This window comes from Arachis hypogaea, chromosome 10 (genome assembly GCF_003086295.3).
Source record: "Arachis hypogaea cultivar Tifrunner chromosome 10, arahy.Tifrunner.gnm2.J5K5, whole genome shotgun sequence".
Lineage (NCBI taxonomy): Eukaryota > Viridiplantae > Streptophyta > Magnoliopsida > Fabales > Fabaceae > Arachis > Arachis hypogaea.
This window is the reverse complement of record NC_092045.1, coordinates 8,193,257-8,210,326: the sequence shown is the minus strand read 5'-3', so window position 1 is coordinate 8,210,326 and position 17,070 is coordinate 8,193,257. Positions and strand designations below refer to the sequence as shown.

The following is a 17,070-nucleotide window of genomic DNA, read 5'->3' as shown; positions in this document are numbered from 1 at the left end:
AACTGTAATGTGCGAAATAAGGTAAGAGAAGAGAGATTGTATCTTTTCCTTTTTATACCTAATCCTAATTAATGTAAAATATATTTTCTAAATTAAATAATATATTTTTCCTTTTATATCTAATCCTAATTAATGTAAAATATATATTTTTTAAAATTAAATAATATCTTTTTCTATTTTTAAATAAAATAAAGTTTAAATTAGAATTAATAGGAGATTGCCTGCTTGCATCATCTTGGAGAGTTGGGGACCACTTGATTCCTTAAGAGTCCCCGCATAACTTGAGAAATCTCAAGTTAGGCGCAACCTTGGCAGAATTGATAGAGAAGAACTATGGACTATTATATGTCGTTGGAAAGCTTTGGAAGTTAGCTTTCCAACGCCACTAGAATCACGTCAATTGGACCTATGTAACTCGAGTTATTCAGGTTTGAGTGCAGAGAGGTCTGGGTTGATAGCATCATTCGCCTTCTTCTCTTTTTCTACGGAAGCTCCATCAAATCCATCCGAATGCTACCTAAAATAAACAGAATTGCACACGACTCAAAGTAGCATCCATAGTGGCTAAAAGATAATTAATTCTTGATTAAACTCAACAAATTAAATGCAAATTCACTAGTAAAAGGTAGGAAAGATGCTCACGCATCACCTTGCCATTTTCTTTAAAGACAAATAATAATAATAATAATAATAATAATAATAATAATAATAATAATAATAATAATAATAATGAGTAGAAGTATATGCGCAATAAAATTATTTTCTTGATTATTTTAGAATTTGGCACATTTAGTAATTTTGAAATTCATAAATATTTTATTAAACATTATTATTCATATATATCATACATGAAATTCAGATACATAAAAAGATAAAACTTAACAAAAAGTTTCTTACATTATTTATTTATATGAATACTTAACAATCCCACATATTAAATTATTCCATCATTGATCAAATGACCAATATTTCCTTCAAAATTCTCAAAGAAATCAGATATATCATAATGAGTTGTGGAATTTTGGACATCATTTGAAACGAAATTCGTCTCCTTTTCTTTGTCGTTCTTTTTCAAAGATGCTTGATACAGATCGACTAGGTTCCTTGGGGTACGACAGGTACACGACCAGTGGCCCTTTCCACCACAACATAAACATTTATCCTCTGCTGATTTATTTTGCCTATTATTTCTTTCTTTATCCCACTTCTGGTGAGATCTTTTCTTGTGAATATAATTTTTCTTACTTCCATAATTTTTCTTGTTACTAAAATCTTGCCATTTACCTCTTCTGGTGTTATGATTTGCCGTATTTGCTTCAAAAAATGGGCCAGCGCCAACTAGATGCGCTTCATGATTTTTTTAAGAGCAACTCATTGTTACTTTCAGCAACAAGAAGACAAGAAATTAGCTCAGAATATTTTTTAAATTCTTTTTCTCGATACTGCTGCTGCAGGAGCACATTCGAGGCATGGAAGGTCAAGAAAATTTTCTCTAACATATCATTATCAGTTATCTTTTTTCCACACAATTTTATTCGTGAGGTGATTCGAAACATTGTTGATTATATTCATTTATGGATTTAAAATCCTGTAGACGCAAATGCGTCCATCCATATCGGGATTGAGGAAGTATCATCGTCTTTTGATAATTATACTTCTTCAAGGTCTTTCCACAGATCTACAGGATCTTTTAATGTGAGATATTCATTTTTCAATCCTTCGTCAAGATGACGACAAAGGAAGATCATGGCTTTGGCTTTATTCTTTTGAGATGCATTATTTTCAACTTTAATGATATCTCCAAGATTCATTGAATCAAGATGGATTTCAGCATCTAGTATCCATGATAAATAGTTGTTTACAGATATATCAAGAGTATTAAATTCAAGATGAGAGAGTTTCGACATAATGAAAATTTATTACCTGAGTCTTCCTAAAATGTGATCAAAGTCTCGTGCTGATAACGTGTTGTAAAATAAATAAATAAGGAAGAGCAAATAAATATAAAATAAAAAAATATAATTAGATAACTCTAGTATTAATATTCACCAGTATTAATATCTCAATATAATAGAGATTATTCATATATATATTTACTAATATTTTATGTTGTAGTGTACATATATAAAGAAAAAAGGAGAGAAGTATTTTGTATAATTGTAAAGAAAGAAAGAGAATTGTTTTGTTGCTATATATTATTCACTCAGACTTAACCTCTTTTTATATACTTACAGAATGTTAGGTTTTCAAAGTTATTAAATTCATTCTCTCTTGAAAATGGACATCCATATAAGCTACCTTTATCACAACATAAAGAGTAATTATCATTTATCAAGGTTACGAGAATCGAATTGGTTATTAAACGGGTCAAATAATTGATTTAATAGTCTAACCAAAATTGAATCGTAATTGAACTAATTTAATTAAATATAAAATAAAATTATTAAAAGATCAACTCTTCGTATATAAATTTTTGCAAGTCAATCAACTCACTCATCTAAAACATCTAAAAGATGCATCCAACATAAAAATCATAAACATAATTCAACAAAATCATACGAAGCTATATAGTAAATCTAATGTAGCATTATGGCAATGCTTCAATTTTGAATCAATGACAGCAAAACAATAATTCACCAAAGCAACAAGTACAACAGATTGGATTTAAAAATCAATCTCAACAGAATTAATAAATTAAATAATTGAATTTATAATTCAATCTCAACAGGATTAATTCAATATTAACATACTAAATTCAAATAAAAATTCAAAAAATTAATATCTCAAAACTCAGCAGAATCATTAATAATATATCATATGCATATTCAGAACAAATTTTAAATTTCAGAGGAATAGAATCACATAAATAGAGTTAAAGAGAGTTAGAGATTGATACTTGAGACCTGAGAGGGTTGAAAATTTAAAAATTTTGGCCATAAAGATAAACTGTAAAAGTGAGGGAGGTTGAGACACGACGAAGGGCAGAACATCAACGACTGCGAGACACCACGCGAAAAGAGAAGCAATGACTGCGAGACAATATAAAATTTAAGAGAAGACTTGAAAATCACTTTGAAAGATTTCCAAGAAAAATAAAGAGAGACTAAATAAAAGAATACAATATAACCTTGTTACCTCTGGTTCTTCCAAAACAGCATTTGCAAATTACAAGGATCTGTGTAGAATCCAATCTTTGAGCTAATTCGGAATATAATATAACCTTATTTTTAACGTGATTAATTCCGCGGCACCCTTTTCAGTTCTGATTTAAAGTATCATAAATAGATAGAGGATATACTTTGACAAGTGACAACCTTATGGCAACAATACTTAGTAAATTGAGGTAGCAACATATATATTTGTAGTGATTATTATTTTAAAAAAAGTGCACATAATAGTGTGATCTATCTTCTATGGGGAAAAAATTCCATGATGAGAGGCGTACGTGGGGAGCATCATGATGGCCAGTAAATTAAATAAGAGAAGGTAACTAAATCAGAGAAACGTGAAGTAGTTGTGACTGTGGGATCTCTAATTCAATAAAATAATTTGTTACTGGCAGGCAATCCAGCAAATTAAAGTGGCTTTAACCGTACCAGAATTTATCCATCTATCTAATTACTTTAGTGGATGCAGAGGAAAATGTAGAATCACTTGTGAAGCTACTGGTTAATTGCATCTTGGATGCCAAAGAAAATATTGATGGAAACTTTGCTGCTTCTCTTCGTAATGAAAACATGGTAATGATTTTAATTAAAATTATCTCCTCAACACAATTATCTTACTCTTAACGATTTGTTTCGAATGTCTAATGACAGGAAAGACATCATGACATGACGTTTATGTTCAAATGGTCGAGATTTACAATGAACAAGTTAGAGACCTACTTACTGAGGACAAAAGAGATAATAAATTAGAGATTCGGAGCTGCAATGATGATGGATTGAGTCTTCCTTATGCTACATTGTGTCCGGTGACATCTACAGCTAATGTTCTGACCCTCATGAAACTCAGTGAGGCCAACCGTGCTGTCAGTTCTGCTGCACTGAACAATAGGAGTAGTCGTTCTCATAGCTAAGTTTTAAAATTTTTTCAGACCTTATAACATAAATTTAAATGTTTAATGCAGACACTGATAATAAAGGTTGTTTAATTCAGTGTACTCACTGCGCATGTTCACGAAAAAGATACCTGGAATTCATGGATCTTGGCCGAATCGCAGATCTTAGCTAGGAGGGAAGCCGGTACCATGTAAGTTAAAACCTTTAGAGCTGCCAATTTTCTATTAATATGTTTTGCAATTTCATCATACTAAGAACAAGGTTATATTTAGATGAAAAGGAGAGAAATGCTAGAACACCTCCTTCGGCAGCAGCAAGGACTTCGAAACGGTGGTTGTAGGAAGACTTCAGGAGCCAAATATCAATGCTGGGGTGGTTGCTTTGACTCAAAGCAACCCCAACAGCTCCAAGCCTCCAATTTAGTATTCTTTCTTTTTTTCTTTTGCGTTTCTTTTTTGTTTTCTTTTTTTTTGGTTCGCTCCAGCTATATCGGTTTTCATGACTGTTTTGCTACCTTTTGTTTTTCATATCTTAGATTGATGCTTTTTAATAAGTTCATAGATTTACTCTTTCTCCTTCCATTGTTCTCGATATGTTGAAGACTGTCAAAGCAGAACGGATCTCAATGGACCATGTTGCTCATCGTAAGCCGTCGGATGGTGGTTTACTGGTTTTGCAGCCACACAATGTGAGGGTTTCTCATTGACCCTAAATTTCCAATATAGTTTTTAATTTGCTCAGCAAGCCTATTTTTAAGACAAACAAGTTTGGCTTCTGTTATTGTTATAAAATTTTATTGCTATTTCATAACAAATTTGATGATAATCAAATTAATGGCTCTAGAAGAACTTTACTATAATTTAGATGTGGCTCACTCTTCCAAGTGGGATAAAGCTTGGCTTTTTTATAATTGCATATAATTAATGCCACGTTGTGTTCCTTTTATAGTGGCTGCTCACCTTACTGATATACACAGTGCCATCAAAATGCTTCATAGCAGAATTAAGGTGATGCATCACTATTTGCTTGCAATGCAAAAAGGTATGTGGGCATTCTTTAGTGAAAAACTGGAATTTAATGATCAGATATTCAGTATTATTATTGGAATACTTTCCCACTTATATAAAAATATCATATTTTTTAATTATTCAGTCATAATAAATTACAAAGTTTTGGATTTTTATGTAGTTATTTATCTATTCTGATAAAGAGATGTGGCATAAATAAAATCTTTGACATGCAACAATTAGCTGGATAAGAGTTAGGATCAAAGTCATCATTTTCTTTGAAAGGGGGAGGGTACTTATTTACTAGTAGGATTTTCTATTTGTCTATCTACATTCTACCATATATGTAGCTTAATCTCTGCTAAGAAAAATCTTATTTTAAAGTTTTTATATATCACATATTTTAAGCGAATTCAACACTCAACTAGTTTGCTAAGGCACACTCAAGTTAATAGGTGCACAGTGTTTTCATTGGAAGTATTTCTGTTTCCGGTTTAAACAATGCTATCATACATGGTCCCCATATGTTGAAACTTCCAGTAGTAACTATTGTTTCAACCTATGTTTGAAAAGGTAGCATACGCCGTTGTATGGCTACCAATCCGGCGAGGAAAATGTAGCATTATTAGCAACAGATTTGCTCAGTACTTCAGGTCAGAGTTTGAATCTTTCACGAGACATTCTTCTTCAGGGCCTTTGACTAGTGGAAGGAGAATAAATTTCTGGCAAAAGTTGAGAAGCATGTCCAGAGGAAGCACCAGTGAGCATGGATTTTCAACTAAACTATGGCATGGATCCCATTAAAACTTTTTCAATCTTGACTACATTATTTTGAGTACAGATTCTGATGAGAGTGGACATGTATTTATTACTTTGTTGAAAACAAATGGCAATTTTTGCCAGAAAGATTTGCATATTTTTTAAGCACATTTAATGTGCGCTTTGAGAATATTTGTAGTCACTCATTTTAATTTATGATGCTTGTAAATTTTGTAAAAAAAATCAAGAATGAGTGATTATAAAGCAGCCATATTTTCAAAAAGAGCTGTTTAAGGATTTATGGATTTTCAGCAAATTTCCATTTAGGATAGCCTTTTCATCCACAAAAAGTCATGAAGCCATGACCTTCTTGATTAACAGTTCCACTGTTTTATAAAACATCACACAAATAAACTACTTTAATTTCCAATCCTACAACTAACACACTCTTTTTTTCCTCCTAATCTGCAAGATAGCTGCTCTCATCTTCACACTACACACTTTGCTTTTCCTCCTCAAATTCAAGCCAATTTCCCCAACCTATCTCTCAAAATCTTCAATCCCATGTACCTGTCACAAACACAAATAGATACCAACACGTAAATATTAGCAACATAACTTCCCTATTTAGATTCATGAAATGTCTTAGATGCACCGAGTTAAAGTTGGTTGTACATGATTCACCAAAATAAACCACTGATATAGATCTAATAAAAATTGTTGATAAAAGTTACATTAAGATCTATATCATTGGATCATCTAGATGCATGATGCACCAAGTTTAACTAAGTATATCATTAGCATTATCTTTAAATGCAACATAATGTTTGGGCTTGAATTATGCTGAAGCATCAGAAAAGATAATTAGTCGCATTCATGTTTGGGCTTGACCTTTCTTTAATAATAATTGATAAAAGAAAGAATAAATGGTTTAATGGTTCATATGAGTCAATAATGAAAATTTGTTTGGGCTTGACCTAATATAATTAGTCATTCTTTTTCCTCATCATCGGTAGTAACTAAACAAAAAGATCATATAACTTTTTAAGATTTATGTCACGGCTCGACCTAGCCATGACTAGCGCTTAAGAAAGTCATTCCTAGCAAGCCTCATAAACATATTTCACAGTAAAAGAATCAAATACACTTTCCTAAATACTATCAACATATACTCATATTAGATTTAACTCAAATTCAATATAAGTACAAGAAATTCTAGTTTAAGATTTACAACAAAATATAATCTAATAATTCCATATAACTTTTAAGTTGGTAGAATTATATATATAAATATTTACAAAACAAACCATCTCAAATCACTATAGTCGGATCTTCCTGTGACTTATGAAGTACTTAACAAATCTAAAGATTTATCAAGATATATACACAATACATTATGTCCTTGAACAATAAAAGCCCACCAATTCAAGAGAAAACTAGAATGAAACTAATGGAACAAAGTTAGAATATGCTCTTATTTGAAAAAAAAAACAACTGAGTAAATTTTGCAACTTCAGTGGTAAACAAAGCATCCATAGCTCACACGAGATAATTGTATAAATATAACGCGATTGGCTAAAGTAAAGCTATTATAGTAATAGTGAATAAAATATTCAAACACACAAGCAAATCCATTATAATAATAGGGATAGAAACATATTCCCACCTATAGATGATTAACCTTAGATATAAAAAATTCAAGCTTTCAATATTCATTTATTCAAAAATAAGCGGAAGGTTATCTAATTCAAAAAAAAAAATTCTCAGAACAACACACAAAAATCACACTTAGGTGACTTTTTTTGTGTGAATTCTAAAACAGACATGTTTCACAGGTTTTGTGGACATGAAACAGACATGTTCTACTGGTTTTATAGACATGAAAGAGACAGATACCATTTCACCGCATACGGTCCTGAAAATATAATTATATTCGATCAAGGTGCACCAAGTCTTGCGCCTGCTGCTGCTAGCTGCAGTTTCTATCATAAAACCCTTCAAAACCTCTCTTATACATACAAAATATAATTAGGTTAAGGGTTGTCAATCAATTCAAAAGTGCAGCATCAATCAAGTACTTATATATATATATATATATATATATATATATATATATATATATATATATAGCATCAATCAAGTACTTATATATATATCATCCAAAATGCAATTATAGCATAAGTATTTATTTGTAACTAAACATTTCATTGTCAAATTCGATTAATTTTAAAGCAAAATATTATGTCTCATGTGGAAAGTTTATTCTATAAAAATAATTATTATAAATATTGTTCTAATCCTTAATTATTCAAGTAATTAGTTTTTGAATTAACTTTTTATAATCATAAGAATTATATGATATTAAAATTTAACTATAGATACAGAGTTTACTTACAATTTGTTGTGATGATTATAGGCATGAATCATTTGAGTAGCTGGCTATGAGATGGAGGATGAAGATGAGGATCTTTCTCTCTGTTTTCATGAACTAAAAGAAACTTGATTGATTGTGATCATGAGAGAAGAGAAAGGGCCAAAGCCTTTCATAGTAAAATTAGGCTTCGCTTTAGGTCTTTCATTTGCTGGATTCATCTACTCTCACCTCAGAGCTAAAAGAGTCAAACCCAGCAATAATACTTCCCCTACTCAAGGGCTCTCCTTCAGTTTTTTTAAGTCTAATATCAATAAATATTTTTTTTAGATGCTTTCATCAATTCTGAATTTAGTATTTCATATGTCTAATAATGTGTTTCTCAGGTCAAAGGAGTCACACTAATATAGGAGAAGGCATAGGAGCAGCACTAGGTACTGTTTCAGAAGGAAATTATTCACATAGTGTAAGTTATTAAATTATGAAAATAGTTTATATCTAAACTTGGGTTGGTCAAGTAATTAACTTACTTGTTCACTTAAGCAAGTGTTAGGATTTCAAATCTGTGCTGCAACTCATGGGTTAATAGGCGACCCTTAAATGGATTGGATTAGTCCTTGATTTTCCGATCGGAGAATATCATGGGAAAAAAAAAAAACAAAATACTTTATCTTTTATTGTAATTACTAGTCAATCATAAAATTTAAAATCCACTAAATAGACTTTGGAGCTAGCTAGCTAGATTCTAGCCTAAGCCTTAAGATTAGTTGTGGAAACAAATAATGTTCAGAATTTTAGATATTGTACTTATGAAATATTATATGGATGTAACTACCACCTAGATAGTTATGAATTTTTCTTATAGCAGGAAGATACATGCATCAACAAGGTGATCTATAACAATTTAACAATAGGTATCTCTCATAGCAGTGACAAAATGGAGATAAGAATGAGTTACTCCTTCCTAAATTTCAGAATCTTGTGAAAGAAGTAGAATTTGGAGCCACCACTAACAGAAAATCTTTAGAAAAAGATGTAGAAACAACAGAATGTGTAAGTCATGAGAAGGATGACTATGAAAAAGAGGTAACAAAACTCAAAAACATGATTTTAATGCTTCAAGAAAGGGAACATAGTCTTGAGATTCAACTTCTTGAGTGCTATGGTCTTAGAGAGCAAGAAAAAGCAGTGAAGGAACTGCACAATAATTGAAGATAAGTAATATGGAGGCAAAGATGTTCGGTCTAAAGGTTTAGACCTTAGAATCAGAGAATCATAGATTACAGGAACAAGTGGCTGATCATGCAAAAGTGGTAGCTAAGCTTGAGGCCACAAAAGCCAAAGTGGAACTATTGCAGAAGAAACTTAAGCATGAAGCTGAATATAATAGGGAGCAGATCATAATTCTTCAACAAAGAGTTTCCAAATTGCAAGAACAAGAATAAGAATTCAAAGCTGTTGACTGTGATCATGATATTTAATTAAAGCTGCAAAAGCTGAAGAATCTTGAGTCTGAAGTAGAAGTGTTGAGGCAGTCTAATTTCATATTGTAGCTGAAAAAAATCTGAATTAGCTTAAAGATTGGATTCTACATAGATCCTTGCAAATGCTGTTCTAGAAGAACCAAAGGTAATAAGGTTATATTATATTTTTTTAGTCTCTCTTTGTTATTCTTGGAAATCTTCCAAAGTGATTTTCAAGTCTTTTCTTATTTTTTATATTGACTATGATTCTGCATTGACACCATAGGTCTCTTACCTAAAAAATTTTTACTTTTTTTTTCTGAAACGTGACATTACAGGTGCAATAAACCACTCCAGGCTTCTGTACATGTTGTAACTAAGGGGACTCTTTGGGCATTAAGAATACTAGGAGGTCATTTTGACCTAAATAAACTCTAATCAAAGTCAAAATGAACTTAAGCAAATCATCCAGACTTGATCGCAATTTTCAAAGAGAACAACTTGGAGTATTACCAACAAACCAGCTGAATTAGTGAATTACCAAAATGGATATAATTCAAGTATAATGATAAAATGAGAAATTATTTTGCAATTCAATATTTTGTAGAGGTTTCACGAAGATTATGAGAAATTATTTGATAAATTAACAGAGAAAAAGTCTTTGCTGAGGAACTTGGATGATGTTGGCAAAAAAATACAAGTAAACGACGAGAGCGGTGTCGTGAACTGCAGCGGCGACGGAGCCGACGATGCCGTGAGAAAAAGTCTTTGCTAGAGGAATTGGGTTCTTCTTCTTCTTTGTCCAGACGGAGAGGAGAATGGCGGAGAACGAAAGGCGGTTGCTAGTGCGTGCTGCTATCCTGAAGACCGACGGAGAGGGAGTGTGGCTACGAGGAAAGGAGAGGGTGAGGATAGACTGCTACTGTCCAATAGGAGATTAGGGGTGAGGTTAGCTCTTTATCAGTTTAGTAGATTGGTATACAAAGAAGAAGAACAATTTTTTTGGTATGAATGGGGGTAGTAGAGATTAGAAGAGTTCATAAGAAATAAAACAATTTTTTTAGCATATATAAATAATGAAATGTATTTTGGTTTTGATTTATAAATTAATTCAGATTTAAAATTATAAAACTAAAGTTAATTGAATTTTGATTAAATTAAAAGGATTATAGTTGTTTTTGTCTAATACAAAAGAAAAGGATATTTAAGTCTGTTGTAAAAATTAAATAAAATTTATTTTTTATTTTTATTAAAGTATAGGGATGATTTAGTAAAATCATTGATATAATATGTAATTAAAAAAAATTAATTATTGACGTGGAAACATAATTCATATGTCGTATTTTAATTTGTTCATATTTTTATTGTATCGATACGTATAAATTTATCATCGTACCGAAATAAACACCTTTTATAAAACACTCAAAATACAACAATATCCCTTTATACATTTTTTTAACGGAATTTGGCTAAAAAGTGACATGAGAATATTATTTAATATTTCTAATGTCCTTAAAAAGTAGTGTCATTTGAATTTTATTAGTAATATTTTTTATAAGAAAAACAATAATGTTACTTCTACTTTTGATAATAATAATATCACTTCTCAAGTGATTTTTTCACATTGTATATTTTTATGAATTTGTAAAAATAAAAAGTAGCATGACTAAAACTCCAAAGTGGTCCCTGAAATTGTGCGAGTTACTCATAATCGTCCTTTACTTTTAAAATTCTCTAATAGTATCTCTCACATTCAGTTCTAGGACCCATAGTTGCCCTGCGACCCTTTTCGGTGCACAGTCAGCAAACAGAATAATGATCTGGCACCTCCCATACCATGCTGGAGCCAAGTGATAATTTTGATAGTTTACACATAATAGTCCCTGATTTTGATAAACGATACTCATATAGGTCCATCATATCTATCGTTCCTTATCCTAAGTATTAAAATTTAGCATAGATATGAATAACAATGCATACAATTCCCTAATGAATATACAGCATAGATCAACACATGGAAGAGATAACAATGCATACAATTTTCATGCATACTCATGGATAACAATGCACCTTTTTCATACATACTCATGAATAACAAATTACCTTCTGCATGTCAGAAATAAAGCACCACCCATATTGCCTGTAGTCTCCAAGGTCTTGGTGTAGCAACTCAAGAAACCACTTCCAATTCTCCTTGTTTTCTACGCCAACAATTGCCCACGCTATGATGTAGATATGGTGATTAGTATCCTGCCCCACTGCCAACAGAATTTGCCCACCAAATTTAGTTTTCAGGAAAACACCATCCAGTCTAATTAATGGTCGGCATCCGGCTTTGAAACCATTCATGCATCCATTCAAGCACACATACATTTTCTCAAACACTAGATCAGATTCTGGTTGAGGAGTGCAACAAATTTTAACTGTTAAGAAGTGTAAGATCATAATCCCTCAGCATTTTGTATTATTCCTTTTCATCCCCGAACACCACATTTCTTGCATCAAAGAGGGCCCTTGATATTGAGTTCTTGTTCAAGGACAAGTCAAACCTTGGCTTGAAGTAAGTGGAAGCATCACAATGCCTGAAATTTGAGTACTTTCTAACCTTCTTGACTAGTTTGCTCGCCACCCAATTTTTGTTAGCTGCCCTATTCTTATCTTCCCTTAGGCACGTATGATCATTAACGAAGGTCTTTATTTGCCAACAAGTATCTTCATGATCCCTTGATGCATATACCACCCATGGACATCCTTTCACTTTACAAGTAGTCCTCATCCTCACATTGTCATTCTTCCTGAACCTAATTCGTCTGCCCTCTTGGATTGTGAACTCCCTAACAGCTTCCTTAAAGTCTCATTTTGTGTTGAATTTCATGCCAACTTCTAGTTGCAGTTCTCCAAACCTTATACCTTCTCTAAACATAGGACAAACATATTCGGACTCCTCATCTGTCCCCTCATCCTCTAAATTCGGGAGAGTCTTCATTTCTTCAGAATGCCATGAATTTGCCCCCATCTGAGTCAGCCCCTAGATCGTATGCATTATATGCATCATCCCCTGTTCCTCCCACAAATCATAGGTCCACATCCCCATCTGAGACCTCCTCAACAAATGTATCATCCTCAATAGTAACTTGGTCTTTATCTTTAGCAAATGCAGCAACAGGAGCATGTTTAAATCTGATGTCTTTTTTAACAGTCTTAGCCTTACAAACATCATTATCATAATCATCATCATTAGAAGAACTATCTTTGATCATTGGCTTATACAAATTATCTTCGTCACTATCATATGAATCAGAGGATAGTGCATCACCTCCCTCCTGTCATGCTTGCATCATTGCCTTTCCCTTAGCAACAATCCTAGTACAAGGCCTAAAATTATGGGTGGTTGTTGTTATTTTCTTCTTGAGGGTGGATTTGGATATGGAGTTGGGTGTTGCTGTTGACACACTTTTAGGGAGAATAGGCTTGGTAGGAGGCTTCGGCTTGGAATTAGTAGGAGATTTTGGCTTTTGATTAGTAGGAGGCTTTCCTTGAGATTGATCATTTGGATTGGCAAGAGGCTTCTCCTGACTTGGAGGTTTTGGATTCGTGAGAGAGATTCTGGCTTAGTTGGAGGTGTTGGATTAGTAGGAGGTATTTGATTAATAGGAGGGTTCGAAATGTCAATGGTGTTGACAGGCGTTGGCTTGTTTTGGGGGGATTGATTGCTGGGGTTCCTCGTTTTGTCATTAGAAGTGACCATAGCACCTTCTCCTTCTGCAACATTCATTCCTGTATTGTCCATGCCTACCTTTTTCTCCTGTCCTTGTAAATAATCTGGAGATGACACCCCATGCTCAAAATACACATCCACCAATCCATTATTCTTGTGAGCAAGGAAACACATCTCCCTTAACTCGTTGTCACTGTTTAGATTCCTTAATCCAGTTTCTAATGTCCTCCCGCGGACTAGCCACCAACAATGAAGCACCTTGTCATAGCCTAACTCCTTGTAATATTTCTTTGTGAAGAAAACGTCTAAGGTATCCTCATCCAGATCACCTAGGCAAGATAAGTTATCAGAGGTATACCTCAATTTTCCTTCATCATCTTTTTCAAAGTTTTCCCCATGATAAAACATTATATCCAATAACAGATCCATCTACACCAATAACTCAAAACAATTAAATCACACACAATCGTAACAGAGGACCTCAACATTATTCAACAAGTTCATCATATTAAAACCCTATAAATTAATATCACAGTCACCACCATGTATTAACCCAATATTCAAAAAATCTATGTTTCATTGCCAAAAAACAGAGCATATACACATCAAACCCTTTGCCCTAACAAAAATCTTTAAATACAATCCTTTATGGTAATGCAGCCATAAAACTCTAGGACAACCCAACATACTAACAACGCAATGATACACCTTCATCATATATTGATTCAGGAAATAAATTCAAAAATTAATTCAACCAACACATACCTTCAACGACGTAGAAGACAGAAAAATCACTTGCCTCCAAAGAAACACCAAACTCTTCAAACGAAGTGTGACAGTGGAGGAGATGGAAAAGACGAAGCTAACTCGGCGCCACTGATGAGAGAATGGAAAGACGAAGACTGAGCGTGGAGGAGAGGAGACAAAGTGTGAGAGTGTTCAAATAAATATGGTGAAGGCAAACCGTTTTCAAGGGCTCCAACGTATGAAACGACGTCGTTTACTTTTTCACTGGGCGCCAAATCGATACTGCGTCATTTCACTTGGCTCTAGCATGGCATGGGAGGTGCCAGATCATTACTCTGTTTGCTGAATGTGCGCCGGAAAGGGTCGCAGGAAAACTATGGGTCCCGGAGCTGAATGTGAGGCATACTCTTAGGGAATTTTGAAAGTTAAGGACAATTATGGGTAACTCGCCCAATCTCAGGGGCCACTTTGGGGTTTTAGTCCGTTATCCTCGTAATTGTCCTGTAAACACTTGTTTGTTTATTTATATAAAACCTTACCTTTTCAGCTTTTTTTATAATTGGTATTTTTAGTTTTTTTTAACATTATCCTTGTGATTTTTTCAATTCATTCTAATATATATTAAACCACTCTTACACCTTAGTTCATGATAACAATAAAAAAATCTCGCAGCTTACAAATTCAGTCAAATAGAATACATAAATTTAATTATAATTTTAGTCTTTATTATTTTTATCTTATCTATATTTGTTCTTATCTTATCTTTATTTGCTTTTATCTTTCATAGGCCAATGCTCTATATATATTTAGTTTTACCTTTCTTCATATTTTCTGTTCTCGTTCTTTCATAGTTTTATCATGGTATCAGAGCATTGGTATCCTTCTTGAGGAGGATATATAAGTTATCAACTTTTCGGTGATGAGAAATCACCATGCTTCTTTTTCAACCTCCTCCCACAATGAATAATCAATCTTCCAATTTAGTTCAAGATCCATCCAATCCTTATTACATCTATCCAAGTGAAAATCCTACCTCGGTCTTGGTTACCCTTGTTCTTTACTAGCAATTCCGTCTGCGCCTCCTTTCTTCCGACAGTTCTATCTGCACTTACATCCGGCAGTTTCGTATGTGCCTTCTCCCCGCCATCTGCACCTTCTCCCCACAGTTCCGTCTGTGCCTTCTTTCCGGCAGTTCGTTTGCATTCTATTTTAGCAGTTCCAACTGCACTCTTATTGCGCTCTATGCATCATCTTTCTTATCGTGCTTTACGGGCCCTCTTTCTAACCGCGGTCTACGCGCCCTCTCTCTTATCGCGCTCTACGCGCCCTCTTTCATATCGCGCTCTACGAACCCTCTTTCTTATCGCACTCTACGCGCCCTCTCTTGTTGCGCTCTCTCTTATCGCTCTCTACGCGCCTTCTGAAGATCGCTGCTTGTTCTCTCTCCCTTAAGCACGATATTTCCTTCTATGTTTCTGCATCACTGGCCACATTTGTCTTCCTCAACTATTTCATCGGAACTTATTATTGACATCTTCTATCCATCAGCTTGTGGGGCATATTAAATCGCTCTTTTACCTTATCCCATGACAACAATAAAGAAGTTTCACAGCTGACAAATTCAGCCCAACATAATACATAAATTTAGTTACAATTTTAACCTTTATTATTTTTATCTTATCTTTATTTGCTTTTATCTTTCATAGGCCAATGCTCTATATATATTTAGTTTTACCTTCATAATTTACCATTCAATCAATCAAGAAATACAAAGTATAACACCTTTCATCATTTATTTTCTTATTCTTTCATAATTTATCAATGTAGTTCAACATATCGGCCGCATATGCAATGAAGCCCATTTTTAGAGTAAAAAATATGAAAATTCACTCTCTAATATCAAATTTGTCATGAAAATATATATTGTTTTATTATTTTGATTAATTATCCATTTATTCTTATTTCAAGTGAGCTAAATAATTTTTTAATTATTAATATTTTTTTATTTTAGGTGCATATTTTAAAGATACCAAATAGCTATGACGAGTTGCTCTAGTAATTTTAAATTATTGTCCTGGTTACTTAGAAAACCATTATTTTATTAGCATACAAAAAATAGTAAAGTATATTTTTTGTCTTTAATATTTATATTTTTTACAAAAAAAATTTTAACATTTATTTTTATTAATTTTGTCTCTAATGTTGTCAAAAGATAATTTTGACATAAATCGAAAACATAAGAACTAAAATTGAATAAAACTAAATATGAAAAATGCTTTTTTTAAAAAAATTACAAACATTAAGAATAACAAACATTCTTTAACCTATTAAAAATTGTTTATTTGTTTTGAACTGATCTTATTCTTTTTCTTTTTTAAAATAAGACAATATATAAATATTTAATTATTTGTTAAAATTAGAAAATAAATATCGTCACTTCTATTTTTGATATTAACATTCCTTCTTAAATAAATTCATACAAACATACTGTTGAGTTAAGAAATTAACTAAATTAATTAATGATGACAAACATTATTTTTGAGCAAAATAAATAATTAGTGTTGATTAATTATATCTACTTATTAACTAATTGTTTATTGTTGCAGGCCAAAATGTTAATAGCCCAAAAGGTATAAGGACAATGCAGCAAGGCTAATGGGTAAAGTCCAAACAAAAGCAAAGGATAAAAGCCAAAGAAATCAGATGGGCCAAACGGGTTACATGATCCAAGCCCGAACTGGTTTCAGAATTGAAATTCCCTCTCTCCTGCTTAACTAAAAGCAACGTTCTTCTTCCTTCTAATCAAGTCACATCAAGATTTCAGAAAAAGCAAGAAAGAGAAAGAGAAGAAAAGCTTCTTCCATAAGCCATTAACCAAAGAAGCAAGAGAGAGAGAGTTGAAGCTTGAAGCACAGAAGCTAAAACAGAAATCCCAAGCTAAATC

The 17,070-nt window shown here is 32.7% G+C and overlaps 1 long non-coding RNA gene across 1 annotated transcript; it reads left to right on the top strand.

Moving 5' to 3' along the window:
• The first annotated feature begins 4,333 nt into the window (after positions 1–4,333).
• LOC140175457 (uncharacterized) lies at positions 4,334–5,112 on the top strand. The gene is made up of 3 exons (XR_011866265.1): positions 4,334–4,483; positions 4,663–4,749; positions 5,010–5,112. It is a non-coding gene; the product is annotated as an uncharacterized lncRNA (long non-coding RNA).
• Positions 5,113–17,070: the final 11,958 nt, after the last annotated feature.